The sequence below is a fragment of the Dipodomys spectabilis genome, unplaced genomic scaffold (assembly GCF_019054845.1).
Source record: "Dipodomys spectabilis isolate Male_0828 unplaced genomic scaffold, ASM1905484v1 ptg000002l, whole genome shotgun sequence".
In the NCBI taxonomy this organism is placed as follows: Eukaryota; Metazoa; Chordata; class Mammalia; order Rodentia; family Heteromyidae; genus Dipodomys; species Dipodomys spectabilis.
The window spans coordinates 4,955,001-4,964,660 of NW_024870679.1; the positions used below are offsets into that span (position 1 = coordinate 4,955,001).

Consider the following 9,660-nt stretch of genomic DNA (forward strand, 5'->3'; position numbering starts at 1 on the left):
TCACTTGTGCCACAGTGCTACTTCTACCTTTTTCTGGGTGGTTTATTGGAGATAAGAGTCTCATGAACTTTCCTGCCCAGGATGGCTTTGAACCATGATCCTCAGATCTTAGCCTTCTGAGTAGCTAGGATTACAGGAGTCAGTCACTGGAACCTGGCTTATCTATAGCTCATTGTATCATCATAAATATAACATTGACTATGTAAATATAAACTGATTCCTAATTCCTCCCTAGGGAGCTGGAAATGGTGAATGGGAAAGAGTGATACGTTTCAGTTCAAGGTGATGGCCTCTTGGTCTTTGGTTATGTTCTTTAGCTGTATGCTGTTATCCTCATTGATTTCATTCATAAAAGTGACCATCATCTCTTGAGGGTATTTTTATTCCCAGCTGTAGGTTACTGTAGCAACAGATATTCTCTCCATTTTATACAAATAGTTTCATTCAACCAGTACTTAAATATTAACTATATAGTACATAATTATGGCTGATAAAGCAGATGATTCTTTGTTCTTAAAGAGCCCACAGTATTTGGGGAAATCACAAAAGTTAATATGATGTAATAGGACTCTTGTATTTTTGTTTTTCTGGTTTTTTTTTTTTTTTTGCCAGAGGGAGTTGGTGCTGGTTACCAAACCCAGACGCTCCATCCCTGAGCGATATCCCCAGCTAAAGTGCTTTAATAGAGGAGAACAAAAGGTGATGCTAGAGCAAAGAGAGGAACCTACAGAGCCTGAGAAGTAAGGTGAAGGAAGGGGGAATTAAAAACCAGCCAGACAAGGGAAAATATAGAAAACAATGGAGAGAAAACAATGGAAGTGGAAGTTTGGGGTGCAAGAAATGATAATCCATACATATATAGCAAGTGGGTAGGTCTAGGTGAGCCATAGGGCACCTACATGAGACAGTATTATATGAGTATAGAAAGGTAGATTATAGTGAGATGAGAACTTCAGCTTTGTATGAAAGGTGATCTGAGCCAGGCATCGTAGTTCATGTCTATAATTTTAGCACTCAGCACTGAGGCAAAAAGATCATGACTTCCAAGCAAGTGAGACTATGTCTCCCCGCCCCGCCCCCAAAAAAAGAAAGAAAAAAAGAAAACAAAGCCAAAAATGTTTTGACTCTTTTGAAAAAGGATAAAAGGGTTCATTTTCTGTTCTGGAGAGATGGATCTGTCAGTCATGTGAAGTATGAATTGGATGTGAGCAACCATGGAAGGAAGGAAAGAAGTTGCCATTGTGCAGAAAAGGAATGGTAAAGACATGGACTCAGAGGAAGGCAATGGGGAAAGAGAATCAGAGAAAGAGAATATACCAAGCTGGTGAGTGAACAGTTCATAACCGTGGTGCCATTAAGCAGGAACAAAAAACCAAAAAGCAAGTTTGGGTTTGGGAGAGAATGCAAAAGACCAAAACTTTCCTTCATTTTTCCTTTCTGTTTCTATGATGCTGTTGTTGCTTGCTTTTCTTTTTTTTTTCCTCCTTAAATTATGTTTCTTTTCTGTGTTCTGTGTCCAAAAGATTTGTGTCATCGAAGAGTACAATGTTTGGATTAAGATGCATCTGGATTAAAACGTTTCCTAGTAGCTGTATAATTCTGGGAAATTATTTAATTTCTTCTTTCTTTTTCTGAAAACTAGTCATCACAGAGTTGTATAGAGAGGAGGGAGAACTGCATAGGAAATGGAGAAATCATTGCCAGTGGGATAGTTTTGTCAGAAGAATAAAAACTGGTTTGGCTTTAAAAGCAGTAAGGGGTTGGACAGATGGGAACTTGGATGAAACATTCAAAAGCCTAATAACTCCTTCCTGGGTGTTGGAGGCACTGTATTTCTTACTGAAGCTGGATATTATGGTTATTATCCTTGCTGCTGCTGTTCTGATTTTTGTTTAGCATTCAACCCAGCCCTATCCCTGTTTAAGTTCTCTGTGTCCTGGGGCTGTGAATCTTGGCAACCACCATTTCCGAATGTCCCTGCCAGCGGGGCACTAATGAGGGCTCCACCAATGAAAGGTCTGCCTACAAAAGGCTGATCAACAACAAGTCTACCAATGAGAGGTTGAACCAATGAGGGGTTGAACCAATGAGGGGTTGAACCAATGAGAAGATCCAACAAAGAGAGGCATTTGGGAGGCAGAAGAAACAACAGAAGCAATGATTTCTCCTCCACATGGGAGGTTTATAATCTAGTGTTCTAGAAAATTATGAGTTTAAGCTGCAAGTATATATATGACTACATTTTTGTAATTTCCTATTTTCCTGCTCTGTATTTTCCAATGGACTTGTGAGTAAATGTTCTGTATAAATACCTTTCTATTGAAAATTCCTAAAATGATGTCCCTTTTCCTGGCCAAACACCCAAGAAACCATTCTGGCATCTACTTTTCAGTGTCATTGTTACCTTTTTTCTGTACATTTAGGATTAGAGATTCCCAGAGCTTTGACTAAGATGCTTTACATGCTGTGCAGTCTGGGTAAGTTTATTCAGTTTGAAGTCCTTCATTTGTTTCCTAAAAGCCAACACGTCTTCACATTATATCTCAAGACTGGACTGGAGATATGCCTTTGGGATACAAATCCACATGTCCAGCTTTGCTCAGTGAATCCCCTTGACCGCTTTACCAGCTCCTCAAACTCAGCATGTGTGAAACTAAACCGACCATCTTCCTTCTGCTCATCTTTCACCCCTAACCTCCATCTACTTCAGGGATTAGCCAAGATTGAAAGCGAAGTCTCCTCGGGCCTTCCTATTTCTGTGTCTACCCACTCTGTTCATTTCTCACACCAGAACTCAAGTGATCTTTTGACACTGTAAAGTAGACTGGATTTCAATCTTTTGGTGGATGCCTTGGCTTGCCTCAGCCTGCCAGTACCAGGAACTCTCTTCTGTCTCCTAAGCCAATCGCATCCTCATCCTACCTACATGCTTCCCTGGGCCTATGATGAACTGTGCTCTTATTCCACTGGATTCCTCATCTTCCTTGGGTATTAATTAGAGAGGTCCTCAATTCACTCCATCAGAGCAGGTCCCTTGTGATTCAGTCAAATAGCAGTGCTTATCGCTCAGCACGAATGCATACAATAACCACAGCACGTACTTGGAAACTGCTTTAACTTAAATCACTGGCTCCTCACTTGAGCCCGCAAATATCCGAAGGAGGAGAAAAGCTTGGCATCCTTGCCTCCTTTGGTATCTGTCTTTGCTCTGAGCTGTTCTCTCTGTAATCACCTTGTAGTCACCTTGGAATCCTGGAAGGACAGGACTGATGGATAAACATTGTGACAGTCAAAGCTGTACCACAGGCAACAATAACTTTCTTATCGTGACCAGGGTCAGCCTGACCTATCCTGAGATAATGGGCAGGCAGACCACACCTGAGACCGGAGCTGGCTACTAATTATGCACACCTCTGGCTCTTGCCATAATTCTCCCTCTATTTAATCTTAAAGCTCATGTTTGTTCACTGAAGATAGGCTGGTGCTCATTTTGTCTTCTCCCATGGTTGCCCATACAGCTAGAACTTCTGGAGAGGGGCTTGTGGCCCAGAACTTTAGTTACAGAACATGTTGAAAGTTTAACCCTCTTCCCCCTGCCCCACCTAGAAAGGCAACTGTGTGACAGAAGATAACTTTGCTGTCTTGTTCATTCCTGTAATCCCAGTTCCTGGCACAGTGAAGGCACTCAATAAACATCTCATTGATGAATTTGTAGAAGCAATGAATGTTTGTTTTCCATTCCCTCATTTTTCTTCACCTCTCATTTTTCTTCCTTCCCACCTCCCTTCACCTTCAAAGGCTAGTATTCTTTGACACCCTGCTGTTCCTATTTTTCTCCTGTTCCCTCTCTCTATTTGTTTCTTGTTCTATTCTATGGTAGCCAGTATCCACCAGGACATTTCTATATTTTTAGCTTATATCCTATTTATCTGCCTTCTGGTGGTTCTTTTGCCTCTGACTTTCCATAAAAAAGGGAGATTTGTTAACCTCTTTGTTAACTCTCAAGGTGTCCCATAACTGAGGTTGGAAGGGAGCAAAATAACCTGTCTCCAATGGTCGTAACTGTACCGTGGCCACCTCACCCCTAACATCTTTTTAAATATGTTTTTTATTGTAAAAATGCTGTACAGAGGGGTTACAATTACATGAGTAAGGTAATAAGCACATTTCTTATCAAGCATTGTTACCTCCTCCTTTGTTTTTCCCCTACATCCCTTCCCTTCCCACCTCCCCAAATCCTCCTCCTCTCCCTTGTAAAGTTCATTTTCAACATAGTGTCTTGTACATCTCATTGTTACAATGAGTCAACCTGTATCCTTATTTAAGCATTTTGTTTTTTCCCTTCCCCTCCTCAAATTAGAAAAATGTATATACAAGATGCAGGGCACTGACATTAAATACAGTGAAAACAGGGGGAAGAACATACAAGAAAACAAAAAAAATCACATAGTACATTTTAAATATGTTAAAACAATAGCAAGAAAGAGCCGGGCGCTGGTGGCTCACGCCTGTAATCCTAGCTACTCAGGAGGCTGAGATCTGAGGATCGCGGTTCAAAGCCAGCCCGGGCAGGAGAGACCGTGAGACTCCTATCTCCAATAAACCACCAGAAAACCAGAAGTGGCGCTGTAGTTCAAGTGGTAGAGCGCTCGCCTTGAGCTGAAGAGCTGAGGGACAGCGCCCAGGCCCAGAGTTCAAGCCCCACGACTGACAAAAAAAAAAAAAAAAAAACAATAGCAAGAAAGAAAAAAAAAAACACTTGTGTCCCTATCTCGGGGTTCATTTCACTTAACATTGTTTTATATGGTTATATGTACAAAGCTTTTTTCCTTTTCTACTTGTCCTGGACTTTTACTAGTTATTGCAAATAAGGGAAACCAGGGGACCTATGTTTCTTTGGGCCTGGCTGACTTCACATAATATAATTTTTTCCAAGTCTTCCCATTTCCTAACAAATGGGGCAGTGTCATTCTTTCTGATGGAGGCATAGAATTTCATCTATACACACACACACACACACACACACACACACACACACACACACGTATCTCCATTCATCTACTGAGGAGCATCTGGGTTGGTTCCATATGGTAACTATGGTAAATAATGCTGCCATAAACATAGCTGTGCTGGTAGCTTTAGTATAGCTTTGTTTGTTATCGTTTGGGTAAATGCCCCAAAGTGAGATTGCTGTTACCCATAACACCTTAAAACTCATTCCACAGCAAGAACATGGGTACAAATATAGCTTATTTTTACCCTGTTTCATGTCCAAAATTACATAAACAAGGTTAACAAGGTAAGAAGAAAAAAATATTGAGTCCCTGTAACCGTAACTTTTCAAGGGCTGAGATCTGAGGATCAAGGTTCAAAGCCAATCTGGACAGACAAATCTACAGACATTTAAAAACAATTAATCAGCAAAAAGGTAGAAATTGGAGGCAGGGCCCAAGTGGTAGAGCACTATCTATGAGCAAAAAAAGCTAAGAGAGAGTACAAGGCTTTGACTTCAAGGCCCAATACTGGTAAGAAGTGAGAATAGCTATTCATCAGAACACCTAAAGCTCCCTTGAGCTTTCACTGTTGTACAATATATTGTATTCATTCCATATTTTATGTGTATGTACTATACTCTATATTCAGCTCACTTCTATAAGCATCTTTGCAGCATCTACCCTGGGCAGGCATTGTATGAAGTACTAAGGAGTCAAAGACAGCAAGGAATCACATCTGTTCTTGCCAATATAATCTGACTGATTAAAATTTCAAGTAACCCAAGGCTTTGTTTTGTTGTGCAACGACTTTGTAAATAGTATTATAGATTTGCTTCAAAAGTGAATAGACAAAACAAAGGAGGAGGCTACAATGCTTGATAAGAAATGTACTCATTATCTTGCCCGTATAATTGTAACCCCTCTGTACAATATTTTCACAATAAAAAAAAAAAACAAAAAGTACATAGACATCAGCTTATACTGGATGTGCATGTCTGAATTCCTCTATGCTAGAGCCAAATAATCTTTTTTTTTTTTTGGGGGGGGGTCCAGTCGTGGGGCCTGAACTCTGGGCCTGGGTGCTGTCCCTCAGCTCTTCAGCTCAAGGCTAGTGCTCTACCACTTGAGCCACAGCACCACTTCTGGCTTTTTTCTTTTTGCTTATGTGGTGCTGGGAATCGAACCCAGGGCCTCATGCATGCAAGGCAAGCGCTCTACCACTGAGCCACCTTCCCAGCCCTCCAAATAATCTTTGTTAGGGGTGGGAAAGATGTTTGGCAGTACTGAGGTTTAAACCAGAGCCTTGGCTTGTTAGACAAGTACTACTTCAGTCATGACTTCTGTCAACCCACCCCGCTTTTCACATGGAATCTTGCTATGCCATCCAAGCTGGCTTCAAACTCACTAACCTCCTCCATCAGCCTTCTAAATAGCTGGGATTATAGGCATCACCACTTAGCCTAGGAAATTCTATTTTATTGTAGTCTAAATAATCTTTGAGTATATAAATGTGATTAGGCCATGATTTTGTCTCCCCTTCTCCTGCCCTTTATTTCTTTGGTTCCAGGACCCTTTTTATTAACCAGTGGAAGAAAGTGGCTTTGGGTAGAGCAGACTGTGTAAGGTTATTATCTGATTTTTTTGATGAGATTTATTTTACAAAACAGGAAGAAGATGAAGGAGGAGGAGGAGAAGAGGAAGAGGAGGAGGAGGGGGAGGAGGAGGAAGAGGAAGAGAAGGAGGAGGAGGAAGAGGAGGAGGAAGAGAAGGAGGAGGAGGAGGAAGAAGAAGAAACTTCTGAAGTGCAAGTGTGCAAGAGTCTTCAGCTAATCATCCAAGCTCCAAGAATGGAGGAGGATTTCCTGGGAGAGAAATCCTCAGTCCATTGTGGGCTCCAGCTCCTTCATGGAGGAAGGCTGGTGATTCTATTCTCCAAAGAGGTGGATGAAGCCTGGTGGAATGAGCAGGAAAGAAACCACACTGTGAGCCTGCTTGGGTCCCCACAGTCTCTGGGAGCACCTGAGGCTGAGATTGTTCCTCTGACTGAGAAGCCCAAAGTGCAGGGCAGAGGGACTCAATAAAGTGTATGGAGGAGAACTAGAGGCTCAAAGAAGAGGAGCTCAACAGCTTTCCACTGATGTCTGCACTGCGTGGATGTGTAGTTATTTCTAGGTGAGTGACTGAAGCTTATAGGTCACTAGAGCAGTACCTACAGCAAGCAAGGATAGGGGCTAAAAGAATTTGGAGTGGGCCAAAGGTGAAGAAATCATGACATCATCACGGCAACCTTGTTAACTAGGGACTAATGCTGTCCAAACGGGTAAAGGGAGGTATTGAGGTGTTAAATAACATACCAAAGGTTATAGAACGAATGCATGGCAAAGCCAGATCCAAAATCAAGGCCACGTGGTTCCAGGAGCCTGTGCCCTTACCTACCTTTCTCTGTGTTTCTCAAAGATGCCCACCCTCAACGTCTTATTTTCTTTTCCTTCTTCTTATTCTCAGGAAAATGACCTCATAAAATTTTAACAGGGATAAAGCTATTCAAGGCACTTGAGATGCCAGGACTATTTTAAATATTGACCAGAATTATATTATCAAAAGAAGATGAGAGATGGTAAGATTCTTTCAAGTTGGGAAGGAAGTATTTTAATGCAGCTTCAAGCTTGCAGCTTGAGGGCCTTTAGAGTGAACAGGAAAAATAAATGCATGTATCTCAAGATCTAACTGAAATAAATGACGAATGGGATAAAGTTACACAGCTCTGGGAGACATGGAAAATAGGTCACGGAGCCCACGAGACTCTCTGAGGCTCTCACCCTTCACTCTTCCTGGGCTTCTATGTTCCTCGCTTTCACCAAGAAATGTGTATTTTAAATTTTACTTTAAAATGGCATATGTTATGTGTGCAAAGCAGTTTTATTATGGTATTCCCATGTCTGTACACAATATACTCCAATCAAAGTAATTCCCTCCTGGCTTCCCCTGATTCTCCCTGCCTTTTTCAAAGAATCTGTATTTCCATTGCCACATCCGCCTACCTACCTACATAGATACAGCTCTACCCACATTATCTGCCTTTCTAGAGAGGACTTTACATTTAAAATAAATCCTAATCCTTGACTATCTTTCTGTTCTCCCCTTTTATCACCACACCTCGTTCTGGATGTGGGAGGGAGAGGAAGCATTTTCATCTGTTTCTCAGACTCTTTCTTTCTTTCTTTTTTTTTATTGTGAAAATACTGTACAGAGGGGTTACAATTACATGGGCAAGATAATGAGTACATTTCTTATCAAGCATTGTAGCCTCCTCCTTTGTTTCCCCTTCCCATCCCTTCCCATCCTCCCCCCACCCCCCAACCCACCTTCCCCCCACCAAAGTTGTAAAGTTCATTTTTGACATAACGACTTGTACATCTCATTGTTGCAATGGGTCCACCTGTATCCCTATTTAAACGATTTGTTTGTCCCCTTCCTCTCCACAAATTATACTGACATCAAATACAGTGAAAGCAGGGGTTATACTGTGGGGGAGGGACATACAAAGCAACAAAGAAATAATCTTATAAATGTGTTAGAAACAATCGCATGAAAGAAAAAAACATTTGAATAAATATCTTAGGGTTCATTTCTCCAGATTCTTTCTTTTGTAAATTGTATCTTATTATCTGTAAGTAGCTGTACAAAGGAGTTATCATTCAACAAATCTGTTTATAAATATGGTGCATTGTAATCCATGTCATCATTCTCTCTCATTCCTCCCAACCCATCTCCTCACCCCAATTTTCTTAGTTTCATAGGATATGCATTGAATATCAGGACTGTATTCTCCATCCATTCCTCTGCCTGTCCCCTTGACCGCCTCCCCATAACTTCCAAGTGCCAGTGTCCTGGTATTAATTTTGTTGGGCTGTTAGTTTTTTGTTTGGCTTTATTTTGTATTAGGGAATTACACCCGTTGAATGCTCCCCTCCAAATACCATACTTCAGCGAATACATGGGTGTGCATTTATATACAACCCCATGTATATTTACTTGTACATTTATAAATTAGTTTGGGCTTCCACATATGAGAGAGAACGTGAGTCCTTTATCTCTTGAGGCCTGACTTACTTAACATGATTTTTTTTCCAGGTCTTTCTTTGCAAATGTTGTAATAACATTCTTTCTAACAAAGAACAATGATCTCACAGCTGAGTTCTATAAAACTTTTAAAGTAGAACTGATATGAATACTCCTCAAAGTCTTCCATGAAATAGAAAAAGAGGGATCACCAGCAAATTCATGCTATAAAACCAGCATTACACTTATCCCAAAACCAGACATGGAGTCAACAATGATAGACTAGATGCAAAACTCCTTAATAAAAACTTGCCAACTGAGTTCCACAACTAATCGACTACATTCATACACTTCGATCAAGTGGGATATGTCCCACATATACAAGGCTGGTTCAATATATGCAAATCAGTACATTTAATACAACACATTAATAGAACCATTGACAAGAATCACAGAGCATTTCAAACTCTTAAACTCGTGTCAACTTTATGTCTTTATATTTGCATTCCCTCTGCGTGGAGGGCTTTTCCTAACACCTACAAAGCTGATTTCTGCATGCAGAGCTCAGCTTAGAAATTGCCATTTCTATCCTTTACCTAACCAC

At 40.9% G+C, this 9,660-nt stretch overlaps 1 non-coding gene across 1 annotated transcript; it reads right to left on the bottom strand.

The window, feature by feature from the left end:
• Positions 1 to 6,160: 6,160 nt before the first annotated feature.
• Positions 6,161 to 6,224, bottom strand: Trnaa-ugc. Its single transcript has one exon. It is a non-coding gene; the product is annotated as a tRNA-Ala (tRNA).
• Positions 6,225 to 9,660: the final 3,436 nt, after the last annotated feature.